Below are 17,185 nucleotides of genomic sequence, written 5' to 3'. Positions count from 1 at the left end.
ATGTTGGGAAAACACTTATATAAATAACAGGAATATACACAGTTTATAAAACAAATTTCTTCACTTTGCTAACTAAAGGTATTACACAAGACGGCTATTGTACCTGGAAGTGAAGCTTACTAGAAGATATCATGAGTTTGGGCTGGCAGGTCAAAAAAAATTTGAAAGGTGTGTGCCAAGTAAGGTATTAATAACTTACAGGAACATTGTGTAAAATAGTCAACCTCTTATTCCCCTCTCTTTATCACTCTCTCAAACACAGACACACACCGCAAGCCACTTTTCTCAGACCTCAGTCCAGACATATATGCTAGGCTACTATAATACATAAAGTTGCCGGTTTGCGGGTCAGGTCGGGCGGTGCAAATTGGCTCTCATAACAGGTCCGTTTAGTGCTGGTAATAAAGAACCCTGACCAGCGCATTAGTAATATTTATATATATATTATTTGCAAAAAATTGTGGAAAGTGTAAATTAAAGAGTCATTATGGTCACAAACTAAGGCAAAAATTGGTTAAGTTAAATGTATTTAAATGATTCCAGATTGAAGCTTTACTTATCAGGTAAGCCTAACAGGAATCAGTCAGTATCTGAATCCTTCATATTTAGGCCAAGCATATTGGAGAGGCTCAATGACAATTTGTCATTTTCATCTGAAGTCGAAATTCCAGGGGCTACCAGTAGAGACTCAGGCTTTTCTACTTTGAAAGTACCTCCTCTCACCAAAGAAGAATCTGCATCTGTAGAAGTACTGACATCGAGACTCGGGGCGGCGAGCTTCAGATCGATATCAGTTTTTACTTCGGTTGGTGAGACATTAGCTGATGGTATTTTTTCCTTTGCCATTTTCAGTCTCTCCATAATGTCAATCTTTTCTCCTCCTTTTGTTGTTGTATTTACTATTGGCAAGCGGATCCCTTTGCTGACGACATAATCCTTTGCCTCTGTGTCAAATTTTGTTAAGCTTAAAATATCCTCAATTCCTCCAATGCCATCAATGTTGTTCCTGGGCAGTTTGTGGATTTTGAATACAGGAACCTCCACCTCAGCATTAGACACATCAGCTTCAGAGTCATCTCCACTTTCCTCTTCATTGCTATCTGAAACAGACTTTACTCCCCATTTGAAGGGCCATCTTAGCTTGCTTTTTGGAGAATTTTTAACTTCAGCATCTGCTTCGGCTGTGATATCTAGTTCAGGTGTGTTGAGGCTTGTCTTCACTTCAGGAGCAGATACACTTGCATCAGGTGAACTCATCCCTCCTTCAACACAGGAGGGAGCTTTGAGCTTCACATCAGGTGACAATTCAAGAGTTGCACTGGTAGTCTCCTCTCCTGATTTGATTTTATGTCCTGGAAGGCTCAACTTTGGAAACTTCAAATGTGACAATTTAGGCTTTTCAAGATTGGCATCTACGTTTGGAATTTCAGGTCCTTCGATGGCGCCCACATGAGTGTCTATGTTGACCTTTGGTGCCTCGATTCCAGCCTCCACTGAAGGATGAACACTGGGAACTTCTACTTCAGGACTTGAAAGACCAAGTTTTGGAAACTTGAAATGAGGAAAATGAAAGTCACCCAGATGGGAATCAAAATCTAGATCTGGTGTTTTTAACTGCGTGTCAGGTCCTTTGAGGTCTGCTTTTGGCAGGTTGATATCCATGTTTGGAGCTTTAAGTGTGATAGGTGTTTCCAGTTCCGTTTTTGGCAACTTGGTGTCTATGTTTGGGGCTGAGAGGTTCCCATAAATATTTGGTGAAGACCATTTTTGATCTGGTGCTTTCAAGTTGAGATCAGGTACCTGGAGGTCTGCTTTTGGTAGGTCCAAACTGTTCCATCCTGTTACATCAGCTTTGGGCAAATTAAGGTTTACTTGTGGACCCTTTGTGGAAGAAAGATTGATGTCTGGTACACTGATGTTTGTGTTGGGGGCAGAAAGGTCAATATCTGTCTTAAGGTCAGCATCAAGATCTAGATCTGGAGTCCTGAGATCTCCTTTAATAGTAGAAAGATTAAATTTAGGTGCTTTGGTATCAGCTGTTGGCAATTTAAGATTCACATCAGAAAGATCGACATTGTCAGCATCTACATTGAGATTAGATCCTTTTACTCTTGGCCCTGACCAACCAAACTTTGGAAGATTTATTTTGGGCAGCTTTAATTTTCCACCTGAGGCATCAACCTCTGGAGCTTTAAGGTCTATATCAGGACCTCTCAGATCAGCCTTTGGTAAATTAATATCAAGATCTGGTGCATCAAAACCATTAAGATCCGAACCTGGCATGCCAATATTGAGGTCTGGAGTCCCAATCCCACCCTCAATTGTTGGAGCACTCATATTTACATCAACCGCCTTGAGGTCCATGTCTGGTACCTTCACATCAGCATCAATGTCACCCTTTGGACCCTTCAGTGTGCCAAATTTGGGTTTCTTGAAGTTGAACCATTTCAATTTTCCAGAACCGTCAAAATCTGGAGCATTAATGTCTAACTCTGGGCCTTTCAAGTCAGCTTTGGGTAAGTTTAGATTTGCATCTGGTGCATTTATCTCACCATCAATCTTTGGAGCTGTGAGACTCAAGTCAGGGGCTGAAACATTAGCATCTAGACTTGCATCTGGACCATCAATCTTAGGACCTGAGCCTGACCACTGTGGCTTTTTTAGAGTAAGCCATTTGAACTTCCCCGATTGACCCTCAATGTCTATATTTGGTGCTTTAACATCAACATCAGCTCTCGGTATATTCAGATCAACATCGAGTCCATTAAGTGGTGCTTTAGGAGAGATATTGAGGTTGGGTGCTTTTACATCAGCATCAAGGCCAACATCTGGGCTTTTCACCTTTGACCCAGGGAGCAGGAACTTGGGCTTTTTGAGCGTTGGGAACCTGATTTTGCCAGTATCCGGTGCTTTAACATCAACATCAGCTGTGGGTAAATTCAGATCAACATCTGGTGTGCTAATTTCGCCATCAATTTTAGGAACCGAGAGATCCACATCTGGTGAGCTCAGATCTGCATTAATGTCCATATCAGCTTCCGGGCCATGAAGTTTGGGTTTTTTCCACTTCAGATGAGGCCAGTTAATTTTCCCTGATGGAGCATCAAGGTCAAGATCTGGGGCCTGAATGCCTACATTTGGGCCGTGAAGGTCAGCTTTTGGGAGATTCAGCTCAGTTTTCGGTACATTAATGTCACCCTCAATCTTTGGAGTTGAGAAATTTAAATTGGGTGTGTTTAGGTCTGCATCTATGTCTAAGTCTGCTTTGTGGCCTTGAAGTTTGGGCTTCTTCCATTTCATGTGAGGCCAGTTGATTTTACCAGAAGGAGCCTCTACATCAATGTTTGGGCTTTGCATGTCTAGCTCAGCCTTTTGCAAATTAATGTCAACATCTGGGGCATTTATTCCACCCTCCACTTTTGGAAAAGAGGGATCAACATATGGTGTATTCAGGTCCAGATCAGTTTTTGGGCCATGAAGTTTGGGTTTTTTCCATTTATTATGAGGCCAGTTGATTTTACCAGATGGGGTATTAATGTCAACATCTGGTGCACTTAGATCCCCATCAATCTTTGGTGTGGTGAGGCTTAAATCAGGTGCAGACAGGTCAGCACTTAAGTCGGCATCTGGTCCTTTAACTTTGGGACCTTTCCATTTCAGATTGGGCCACTTGATTTTGCTTGATGGTGCCTCGATATCAGGATTTGGGGTTTCTAAACTTATGTCAGGACCATTCATATCCACTTTTGGGCCATTGAGGTCCAAATCTGGACTTTTAAGATTTAATTTTGGGGCTGACAGATTGAGATTTGGTGCCTCTAGATTTCCACTGACAGAAGAGAGATCTGCATCAGCAGAAACATCCATGTCTGCTTTTGGTGTTTTGAATTGAGGGAGATTGAAGTTTGGCATTGTGAATTTTGGGGCCTTGTATTTCAGATTGCCTGTCTTAATTCCTGGTTTCTCAATGTCGACACTGGGGGTGTTGATCTTTGGAGATGAGACACTGACATTAGGTGCTTTGAGGGTGTCATCTAGATCTCCTGTTATATTTTGTCCAGTCAGTCCCAGGGAGGGCATTGTGAACTTGGCATCGGCATCAGCTGAGGGGTTATTTAGACTGGGACTGGAAAGGTCTCCATTGAGAACGGGACCACCTATTTCACCCACTAAGCCCTGTGCAGCATTTAGCTTTCCACTCAGGCCATCAAGGGAAACAACTGGTGCCTCAGCTGATGCATCCAGTGACAAATCCTTTTTAAAGTTGAGCATCTGTTGGTAATGGAATGATAAACAAAGTAGGTTAACATTGATTAAAACTTTTGTGTCATTATTTTGTTATAACAAGCTTATACTGTTCAGTTATCATTAGCAATGTGTTGGAGAGCTGCTGCTACTATTATTATGATTTCTTTCTATTTAAATGTTTGAAAAGATTCGCAAAGGAAGTATTTGTCATGGGTTTTAGGGATTTTTGAGTAGCCCTAACAGAAACTAACATCATATCAGTGGAGGATGACTTTGAGTAGATTGTTCCTACCCTGTCGCTCATAAAACAGTCTGCTCACATCAGACTTGGTCATTTCACCGAAATTACAAAGAAACAATATTTTCTATCTTACCTCTTGAGGTATATAACCATGCAGATAGTTTAATTTTATAAGCCCAAGTTTAGAGATCTACTTTTGAAACAATCCCACGACAATCCCACGACTAGGGTTAGGTGTTTCTTTTTTTAATTTGGGAGAACCAACCCTTGAGAAGATTACCTTTGCAGGGTCTTTGAGACCTAATCCCAAGGAGCCAAGGCCAGCACTGGTGCCTAGCTGCTTCTTTGTCAGAACCTTCATGTTGTTATCATATGGCTCCAGGACCTTCAGGATGTTCAGCACTTCATTTTTGTTGAGGTGGTCTAGGTGTATAGTTGCTGCAGCAATCTCATCGCCTGGAATAAGTGGAAACAACTCATCATACAAAAAAAGCATGCTCCTATCTTTTCCATGAATCCTTTACCTACAGTTACTAGTCAAGCTTTCCAAAACTGCAGCATGAACAAAATATGGGTAACAATAGTCACTTGTTTTCTCTTACCTGCTTTGAGGCCTGTCCTTGCAGCGATTGTGTCATTGATTCCAGTTATGATGACTCCTTCCTCAGAGTCGTCTAGGACCAGGCTTTCTGAGAAATATCTACCTTTGCTGTCCCCGCTCTATGTTTAAAAGTGGTTTATGGTACACAAGATGAGACAGTCATCCTTTTAACACTGCAACATTTATTTTGTGACAATCATATTTACTTATTTTAATACTTACCATAATTTCTTAGTTGTATTTACATCCACACATCATGGAAGTTTTACCAAAATACAAGAAACCATGGAAACTCCAAACCACAACAATGTTATCTGTAAAACACCAAAAAAAGCAACTTTATTTGATGTTTATATACCTTAAATCAGTGACATAACTATATTATGTACCTTGTGGACGACGAACATGCAGGGAAGAATGCAGAATTTTAACAAAAAGTCATTGTCTCTATGAAAAGGCTTAGATTAAGTAATTATCATTGTTCATGAAAAGTCTTTCCCTCTTTTAGTCTTCGCCAAGAACCAGCAGCATGGTTTTCACGCTTAAATAAAGCACCACTTTAGGTTTTTAGGATGAAATCTATTGTTAAAAAGTCCACTATGACTATAAAGGAAATTAATGTTGACGTGATGGCTTACAAGCTACCTAAAATCTTTGGCAACTGCTAATATTTGACCCCTGACGAACACATACAGAATAAGCTGAAGGTTGACGTTGAAGATGACAATAGTACAAACAACATCTTCAAAAGTCATATTATGAATATAGCGGAAGATCTTCATTATAGATTTCAAAATGATTTCCATCATCTGTATGTAGCTCTAGCTGGAGGTCAGTTCATGCATCTAACCACACATCCCTGTCCAGAGCTCTTCACCAGTCATAAGCAGCTCTTTAATTTTCTGACCCTGACTGACAGAGTCAGCCACGCCCACACACCTCATCACCTCATACTTTCAGGAATCCAAAGCTTCTGCCAGGTTTGTTCTCGGGGAATGTATGCATCTAAACCAGTTGGTTGGGATGCATTCTGGCTGACATGCCACACCGCTCAGCACGCATACACAGGCCTCTCTTCAACCACGCCCCAACATCAAGAGACGTTCCTTGAAAAGCTAATTTGCTCTTGGAGCAGACATAACTTTTCAAATAGTTAAAACTGAAAAATCAACAGCTTTGCTGAGTGCAAATTTGAGGCCTTAGTAACATTTTTCTAAGGATATATAGAATGAAAGCTCAAAGACACAGGGGACTAAGCTTATTACTTCACCACTTATCAGAATCGCTGATACACTACAAATATGTCCTTGATTTCCAAAGCAGAAAGAAATATTGAAAAGCGACATAACTGCACAGTGGCCTCAGACTCTGTGCATACTTCTCAAACCAGATATTAGCAAATCAAAGAAACCAGCAAAGGCACAAAAGTCACGAGAGATTAATGAAAGTGTGATTAATATGCGTATTCTCTAAAACAGGGCGGCAACATCAACACTGATACCAACCACATCGACTCACAGCAGGGTGTGATCAGATGACAGTAGACTTTGGTATGTCCAGCAGTACTTATTAGCAATACTGAATATAACATTTGATTGACTATATATTCTTTATCTACAGTTTTGTCATTTTATTTTCAATCCTCACTTGTTGTTAATGCCAGAAATAGCCACATATTTCAAAAGATCTTCACTTTGCAACAAGGCCTGAGATATATATATTTTTTAATTCAAAAAGACAAATTTTTAAATGATTTCAAGACAATATGTACTTCAAATCTATGTCAAGAATATGGAACTAAAACTTTACACTTTGATACTTTAAGAATCCTTTAACCAAGAATATATACTTGCACCAAGTCACAGTTATTTTTCAGCTCGAGTTCTTTCCGAGAGAAACACAGCATGAATACTCTGCAGAAGAGACAGGAGACCTGTCTGTGTATTAAAATACATCAAATTCATATTTATAATGTACAAGCTTTCTATGTATACATTTTATTTTTTTAAGTCACTAACAACTTGCTTTTTAAGAACTCATTTTAGCAGTTGTCTTCCCAACTGATCTCATCATGAGGTCTCATAACAAGCAAAAAGATGCCATAGACAACATATTTGATGGACTCACCGTGTGCTGCTTCCAGAAACGACTCTACCTAAGGAAAGCCCGGGTAGATATGACGCGTCCTCAGTGTGCCACTGCAGGTCTGTCAGGCAAGACAGGATGTATCTGCCCGTTTACCTGCTATAAGCTTAAAGCAAACCAGGAGAACAGGTTCGGCCGCATCAGGACCGCCTCTCCTAGCGCCCCCTTTTCTCCCGTCAACACACACACACCTCGAATTCAAACTATGCCACAGTTTTTCGCAGGCATTTCGGCAGCCGAAACCTGACTTGAAAGCTCAAGAGAGAAACACCACTCCTTCTTAACAGGACTAACCAGGTTTACAAAGAAAAAACCCATAGCAACACTCTAACACACAGAAACTTGGCTCACAATCACTTTTTGGCATTTCTGCTTTGATGAAGTGGGTAACTAATCTGCTACTAACTGTGGGCAAAAGTTATTATTCGCTACCTCGTTTTAATGAAGTTGTTCCCACATTTTCATTAATTTGTGGCCACGCATTATATGATTTTATAATTTTGGCAGTACACAAGGCCAAGCCATGCATTCCAGCCGCCACCTGCTGAAGTCACCTGTCACTGGTTGTAGATAGCTCTGGGTAGAGGCTCTTTAACGAAACTTTATTTAGGTTTTGGGATGAGTTAACAACACATGTCAACAACAGTCGCTTTTCAAGAGATTATTGTTAGCAAAAGGCAATTAATGAGGATATTGAGAGTTTGTGGATTATATCGTTGGCAATATGCCGACTTGTAGTATGCTGTCTTTATAGTTGGTCATGGGAAGGCCCTGGAAGACTTCAATTCAGTTTATTTTGTAGAGCCCAGAATCAGAAATTACAAATTTGCCTCAGAGGGCTTTACAATCTGTACACATGCGACACCTCACCTCCTCTGTCCTTACACCCTCACATCCTCTGTCCTTACACCCTCACATCCTCTGTCCTTACACCCTCACATCACATCCATCCTCTGTCCTTACACCCTCACATCCTCTGTCCTTACACCCTCACATCCTCTGTCCTTACACCCTCACATCCTCTGTCCTTACACCCTCACATCCTCTGTCCTTAGACCCTCACATCCTCTGTCCTTACACCCTCACATCCTCTGTCCTTAGACCCTCACATCCTCTGTCCTTACACCCTCACATCCTCTGTCCTTACACCCTCACATCCTCTGTCTGTCCTTACACCCTCACATCCTCTGTCCTTAAGACCCTCACATCCTCTGTCCTTACACATCCTCTGTCCTTACATCCTCTGTCCTTACACCCTCACATCCTCTGTCCTTACACCCTCACATCCTCTGTCCTTAGACCCTCACATCCTCTGTCCTTCCCTCACATCCTCTGTCCTTAGACCCTCACATCCTCTGTCCTTAGAGCCTCACATCCTCTGTCCTTACACCCTCACATCCTCTGTCCTTCCCTCACATCCTCTGTCCTTAGACCCTCACATCCTCTGTCCTTACACCCTCACATCCTCTGTCCTTCCCTCACATTCACAGGAAAAACTCCCCTAAAAACCCCTTTAACAGGGAGAAAAAAGGAAGAAACCTCTGGGAGAACGACAGAGGAGGGATCCTTCTCCAGGATGGACAGAATGCAATAGATGTCATGTGTACAGAATGAACAGCATAACAGAGATACAACACATTCAATGTATATGACATAAATGATTCATATAATAAGACTACTTATAATAACAGCAGCAATTATTACAGTAGAATTATAATTATGAAAATAGGGATAGTTCATTGTAACTGGTGGATGTAGTTGTTTGGATTGAGGCAAGTCGGTAATGCTGGCACTCTGTATATACACTTATCTCAGGCACAGGTAAGAACCAAAAAGTGGGAGCAAATTAATTCAATTGATAATTTACTCTGTACGACCACTCCCGGGCTCAATAGTAGTTAAAGGATCTTAACACAGTTTTTGCATAATTTCCTAAAATCTGCTTTTGTGCTCTATTTGTGTGTGAAGACTTTACATATCAATCAACACTCATTAATAAACTAGCATTTAACAACAACAAGAGCAGACATGATTACCATGAAGTGCTACCCTGAGCCTTCCTCGTAGCACTTATTGTATTCGTATTAGTTTGTTGCACTTATTGTTTTCGTAGTATTTTGCCTCTGCACTATACTTTTGCTCTGGTTTATGCTTTTAGATGCTTGTTTAAGAAAGGAGATGCACTTCCTGTAAGTCGCTTTAGATAAAGGCGTCTGCTAAATGACTGTCATGTAATGTAATGTAATTACCATGTTTAATGTATCTAACCGCTCATTTTCATACCATAGTAACATGAATGTAAACCAATACCAGTTTAGAAACAACGCACTGAAACTATTACTTTTTTTCATTTAAACTACACAGTTGAAGTATATAATCTGCTCTACCTTTACTACAACAGCAGATGCTTACATTTAACACATTATGATAATAATTCCATAACAGGAGGCATTCTGCAAAATAGGTATTTTTACTTTTATTACTTTACATATATTGGTCTTTTTTCTTGAGTAAAATTTTGAATGCAGGACTTTAACCTGTAATGTGTCTATAAGTGAGTGACTGACCAACTGTGCACCTCAAGGCTAATCTCCTATTCAGCTCTAGCAAACTGCATAATATTTCAGGTGCCAAGTTTTGGCTGCATGCTCAAGGACCTCTCATGGTTTCTTAAAACATCTTTTATTGCCTGTTTTATACTGCCTAGTGACTCTTCACTGACCACTCTTAACTGGCCCCCGGATGATAGGGGCCACCAGTGATAACAAAGCTGAGTGCATCGCCCACCGCCTGCCACTACTCTGTGGCCAGAGACACAGTGGGGGAAACCATAGACGGTATGTCTTTGGGGAAAAATGTTTGTCCACTTTTATTGTTTTGGACGGTGCAGACACACCTGGCGATCTACACTTACCTGTACCTTTCTAGTTACAGTGTTGTATTAATACTAAATTAAAGGGTAATTTCAGTATTTTCAAACTGGACCCTATTTTCCTATGTTTCTGTGTCTAACTGACAAATGGGGAACAAAGTGGTTGCGCACTTCTGAAGTTGGTGTATGCAAGTGCTTGACCGATAGAAGACAGCAATGAAAATCTAAATAAAGATCTGCAAACTGTAGCTTCTTCAGTGCAATTAATCAGCACATTCACTAGTGACGTTTCATGTAAAGTGTGAAGTAAAGCCTTTCCTGCTGTAATGTAATCGCTCAGGGCAACTCCTCACTGTCAATGTACGTCCACTGCAAGTGCTTGTTTTTGCTATTGACAGGCTCAGATTGTTATTTTAAGTTTCTGGCAACATTATGGAAGGAATCCTACGGAGAAACGAAACCTTTTTCTCTTAGTTTCAAAGTTATTTTGAAGGTAATCAATATGCTTCAATATTCTCTTTACTCAGATGCATACCAAGTAATCCAGTATGAGTCACTACCCAACCCATATAACCAATTAATACAAAGTCTAATACAATGTGTACAGAAGAAACTAAGGGTGTTGTCAGTGTAAGACAATAGCTAAACGATGAGCAATATAGAGGCTGGACTTAGGAAGACGAGGGACTAAGTTAGAGACTGAGAGTCCCACTTTAAGGTTAAGCGCTTTATTCTAGTACAATGACTTGCTATAGAAGGCTGTCTTAAATAAAAGACATCTTCCACGTACGGCAGAAGTATCAGAAAACTGATAAAACAGGGAAAAGACTAAATTATGTAACTGCCTCGTGGAAAAGGACAACAAAAGAACTAGCTACAGCTAATCGGCTACTCTGAGGGGTGTGTTTGGTTAAATGTAATCCATTCCATCCATTATCTTTAAATGCTTATCCTGGAGCCAATCCCAGCTGACCTTGGGCAAAGGCAGGGTACACCCTGGAAATGTTGCCAGATTATCATAGGGTTAGATATATAGAGAGACAATCATCCACGCTCACATCCACACCTATGGGTGGATCAGAGTCTCCGGACTGTAGAAACCTGCAGAGAACCCTAGAGATTCAAACCTGGGCCCCTCTTGCTGCTAGGTGAAGGTGCTAGCCACCAACCCACCGTGCAGCCATGAGTGGTAAATGTCAGTAAGCAGTATTTGTCTGCTACAAAATACGTTTCTCATCAGCTATTTGGTCACTGGATACTACATGATGAAACCAAAAGCTTCTCTTAGCATCACCAGGGTTATCTTTTTAGACTTGACGAGGCTCCTCTACAGCCACGAGACATTATACAAGCATTATCACAGGCTAAATAGAAGTAGTCCCCAGGACAACAGTTGAGTGACCAGTGACAAAGAATCTGCATCATACTGGACTCTGAGAATATGTTTCCATTATTTATATTTTCGACGTGACTTAAAATAAAGAATGAAGATATTACTTGTACTTGAAGTCCCGATATTTGACCAGAGTTCATTCAGTTCACTAATTAATTGAGTTGCATTCCAAAACACTGTGTGGACTTCCACCCACTGAACACAGCCAATGAACCTTCAAAGTCCTTAAGAACACATTAGTCAAGCAGGATGAGGACAGAGCTTATCGTCATCCTTGTCCCCCAGGTTGCAGCTGGACAGGTTAGAGGATCGAGCTTTGTAACAATCCTATTTGCATATGTATGACCACATGAGCTTTGCTAGGCAAATAAATTTGAGCAATTTGTGGGTTCAGTTTCTGTCCTCCCAGTTCCTCAGGTGGGCTACTTTTGTTCAGATGGGAGGAATGTACCATCAACACATCACTGCTCTACATCAGCTGATTCAGGACTGATTGTTAGTATAACTAGATATGTGACACACCAGCTACAGATAACATCATTTCTTGGGAAGCTTCCACATGTACTGGACTCTGAGATATCAAAGTGATGATGCTATATCTAAGTTGGCCAGTAGCTTCAAACAGCATACAGAATCTTGCATTACAAAACGTGATGGTCCCCCTTTTATAAAGCTACTGCAAAATTGTATTTTTTGTCTGGTTCATACTAAATTGCAGCCATACCCAGCGGTGGCACCAGAATCTGGGGCCTGTGCATATGTGCTCTCAGGGAACGCCCCTCCATTTAAAATACATCCATTCTCACATTGTACTAATGATTCATCTGCATGATATGAAATATATTTCAACACCCTTTTTGCACTGGTCATCCAGCATTCCGGACATTTTCCTGGTTGGTCGACGTACCTTTTAGGCTGACAAAACTGTCTTTTTCTTCTTCTACTGGCTGAGCCGCCGATAAAACAGGTAGAACCGTCCCTTGTTTTTTATTCTTAGATGACACCGGGCTTACCCAATCACGTTCCCCCCTGGGATTTTTTTGTTTCAATTAAATTTACTTAGTATAGCCCAAAATCCCAAATTGCCTCAGAGGGCTTTACAATCTGTTAACAGGGAGAAAAAAGGGAAGGAATTTTTAAGGGAGAGCGACAGAGGAGGGATCCTTCTCCCAGGATGGACAGAATGCAATAGATGTCATGTGTACAGAATGAACAGCATAACAGAGATACAACACATTCAATGTATATGACATAAATGATTCATATAATAAGAGTAGTAAGCAGAATAACGGAGGAAAAAATTAAGACTACTTATAATACCAGCAGCAGTGGCTATAGTAGAATAATAATGAAAAGCTGTAAAGGTATCGGTAATATTAACAGTAATGTGACTAATAATAATAATGGTAGTAGCAGTGGGTGTCAGCAGGGCCACAGCAGGAGGCACGACTACGGTCCAGATAAATACCACGATTCATGGAAACCTGAGGCGAGAAAGCACAAGGACTCCGGGGAAGAAGCAAAGTCAGTAATGTGCATAAATAGGATATGAATAAATAAAGAGGGAGGTAGAGAAGAGGATAGCCAGCACTAACTATGAACCTGAACCAGCACTAACTATGAACCTGAACCAGCACTAACTATGAACCTGAACCAGCCCTAACTATAAACCTGAGCCAGCCTAACTATAAACCTGAGCCAGTCTAACTATAAACCTGAGCCAGCCTAACTATAAACCTGAACCAGCCTCACTATTAACCTGAACCAGTCCTAACTGTAAACCTGAGTCAGCCTAACTAAACCTATAACTATAAACCTGAACCTAACTATAAACCTGAGCCAGTCTAACTATAAACCTGAGCCAGTCTAACTGTAAACCTGAGTCAGTCTAACTATAAACCTGAGCCAGCCTAACTATAAACCTGAGCCAGCCTAACTGTAAACCTGAGCCAGCCTAACTGTAAACCTGAGCCAGTCTAACTATAAGCATTATCAAAAAGCCTACTTTTAAGCCTAGTCTTAAATGTGGTGAGTGTGTCTTCCCCCTGGACTGCAACTGGAATCTGGTTCCACAGAAGAGGAGCCTGATAATTGATCAGAGCATTCATTAAACAATGCATCTGCGAAAAAGTGACAAAATAAAAGACAGGTCACTCAAGCAGAATGGACTGAGCATCAGAATTGTTTTTGAACAGCCCCCGCCTTCAGAACCTTTTTAGCGACTTGCTGCTCAGAGTGAACTCAGTCAGCGGCTCATCTGACAGCGTCTCTCTCTCTCCTCTCTTGCTGTATGGTTACAGGCATCGGCACTGCCTCGTAATATACTGATGCTCTCCTAAAAGCCTAATAAGTATAAATGTGCGATAGTGTCACCAAAACACAGCAGCCTGTCACACGGTGTGTGTGTGTGTGTGTGTGTGTGTGTGTGTGTGTGTGTGTGTGTGTGTGTGTGTGTGTGTGTGTGTGTGTGAGTGAGACGGTCAAAAGATACAGCAGGAAGAGTAGAGAAGAAAAGGCAGAGCCTACAGGTCAGGTAGAAAAAAGTAGGTCAGTCTCTCCCTGTCCCCCGTGAATACACTGCACAAGTGCATCTTCACGATCAACTCTTTACGGTCTGATCCAGGTTGCATGAAATTTCAGGCTAACCCAACAACAGGAGGTCAGTGACTGTTGAGCCCACATCCACACAGAGACCTGGCTCATCATTCATCCCGGATTAAGCTTCACTTGACGGGCGGACAGCAGGACAGAGTGCAAGACTCCAGTGGGATGAGAGGAGGTGGACTCTGTGTTTACATCAATAATGCTTGGAGCTCAAACACATTCAAAGTTGATTAACAATGTTTACATTTATGCAAATTAAAAAAATGCACAGTAATGTATTACTGTTTTGTTTGTCATTTGTTTCTTCTCGTGTAGCAAATGGGCTACAACTGCATTTCGTTGTGCAATCCTGTGACTGTCAGCATTACCCTTAGATTTACATTTGAGACAATCTTGGTGTGAGATTTGGTGAAATCCGATTCACACAGATTCACTGTCAAACCAAAAAGATACAGTACTTTGTGAGTGAGGGGTTGATGGTGATTTTGTTGGTACACGTCTCTTAGCCAACAGCTGCTTTTTGTGAAGTCAGAGAGAAGGGAAAAAAAACAGGGCTCCTCGATTCATGTTTCATTCACTGCCACAGTTTCAGGTCCAAACTTGTGCTTTTTAATGAATACCTGTGGAACTGGGGTCTGTAAAACAAAGATGCACACATAAGAGCACAGAGACACACACCTCCTCTACTGTCACAACAGCCCACATGTTATGTTTGCATCAGTGAACTTAACTGGTATGTTGTAGGCTATGCGGCAGAGGATTTGGTTGTCCAGCCAGTGAACAGCATTCCCCTCATAGCTGGCCTTCTTCTCCGTTCAAAACCAAATTCTTTATTTATCAGTACTGAGCTGCAGCCTTCTGTGGGGGCTGTGTACTTGTCAATTGAGGGTGGATTCTTTAACTCCACTGCTGTGTTTTGTTCTCAACTGCAATGACAAAGATTTTTGGGCCTCTGACTGGCCTCTTCTCCATGCCAGCGGCAGCTGAGGCTCATAGGTATCATAGTATTTAGAGCTGTCTGTCATGCCATAACATGATTTCTCAGAAACCATTCAAACTTGTGGCCATAACATAAAGCTAGAGGGTGGTTACATTACCAGGAGAGTCCTGCTCCTATGATGAGTAACATTCAAGATTAAATAAGGATTTAAAAAAGTAAATTAAATCAGAATACAGAATGGAAAAAGCAGAGCCAGCAGCAGTCTCTCCCACTTTGTGTGTACCGGAATCTGTGTTTAACACAAAAGAAAACCACATCGACAACAAGATTTTGAGACATATTATTCGATTTTATGCAAGATGTCTTAGGGTGACATACGTTTGCTAAACCAACCACTTAATCCTTATCAAAGTAAACCACTCACAAAAAGGCTTGTGTGAGGTAAGACATGCAAATGCAAACATGAGGTTCAGAGCAAGTGCCTCAGTGCTGTAAGGACCCCGAGTTCCTAAACTTGGACTGTTGACTGTTTCCATTTAAGGAGAACACTGTTACTTTTATGAACCAAGACCAACTCTGGTCCAAGACATACTGAAATACTTCAAAATAATCAACAAAAAGGCGGTGTTTACCACATACAGAGGCTGGATACTTTGACAATGCAGAGCATTGAACTAGCGTCTAGACAGGGCTGTGTTATGACTGCTAGCACCAACCTGTGGACCTCACAACAGCAAGATAGTGATCATGAACAGCAGTGACCCTGGTTTAGGTTATTCCACCCGTGTCAGTCCTGGACGTAGGGACAAAACTGACTATGTAACAATGTCAATTGTTACATAAATTCTGAAGATGCAGTTTTAATTACATTACCTGAACACAACCAGAAGTAAGATTTGTTTATTTACTTATTTTTCATCTTCCATTTTTCTAACTCAGTCCTGACATTAAGAGAGAACCTCTTGAGGGTTGACTTTAGCTCCTTCAGGGAAATAAGCAGGGAAATAAAGTGCTCAGATTCCAACAGTTCTGTGCTCCTGAATTGAGTCGTGTCAGATTTCAGAGAACAATTCAAGCTTCACAATTATAGTATAATTAAAAATGTCAAACTGTTTGGTATGTCTGTACAGCCTGTTGTCAACTTGAGACAGCAAATGTTATATAATGATGCAAAACGTATTGATGTATGATTGATTTTAGATTGTTTGACTTTGATTTTCTTGTAACAAGAAAGTGGCAATCAGCGGGGCATGCTCTGCTCATTTCCGGTGTTCCAAAGGGAATGCCGTGAAACTGCATTCCTACCACACTAGTGTGCAGAATAGAGACACATTAAGCACAGACCTCTGATACGCACACTGTACTTCAGTATGATACGCATTCCAAACATTCTGCATTTATGACACAGCAGAAGCTTTACTCCCATAAGCATTCCAAACAATTCTTTTAAATATATCTTCAGCACAAGCACGAAGCAGTAAAATGGTAAGTGAACTAACCCTGGAGCATGAAATAACTACTAGTAATTTATCCACATGTTAAATATTTGTCTTCATCTCTCTTATGCTGCTCATAGAAGATCCTGAATAGGAACATCTGTTTGTAACAGTAACACATAGTTTTAGATTTCTGATTGGAATACATGTGACCTAATTACTGCTTGTTCCGATTTTAATTTACCACCTGTGGCCTAATAAACCTCTAATTTCCATAGTGAGCAACAATTTCCTCTCCTCTTTTAATTGCAGACAAACATTTCTAGGTGGCATTTGCAAACATAACTGATAAGCTGTTAAACTGGTAAACTGTTGATTTTTTACTGATCTAGGAGCTTGGCAACATCTGTCCTGACTAAAATATTGTTTGTCTATGATTACCATTTTTTCATATGGTATCCTGCATTGTCATACAAAGGTTTTTCAAGATATCATATTTATACACCTATACATCATGTGTTCAGGCAGCATGGTGACAGGCCAAATTGTACTTAAAATAATATGACAAAGTAGATATTATGGGATTAAAGATAAAAACACCTCACTGTGTCTTCACCTGTTCTTAAAAAGTGTTGTTTCCTGACCAGGAAATACACGTGTCAAGGCTAAAGCGGTGAGTGAGGCCACTGTCCCTTGTGCAATAAC

The sequence above is a fragment of the Anoplopoma fimbria genome, chromosome 6 (genome assembly GCF_027596085.1).
Source record: "Anoplopoma fimbria isolate UVic2021 breed Golden Eagle Sablefish chromosome 6, Afim_UVic_2022, whole genome shotgun sequence".
NCBI classification, from domain to species: domain Eukaryota; kingdom Metazoa; phylum Chordata; class Actinopteri; order Perciformes; family Anoplopomatidae; genus Anoplopoma; species Anoplopoma fimbria.
Note: the sequence above shows the minus strand (reverse complement) of the source record.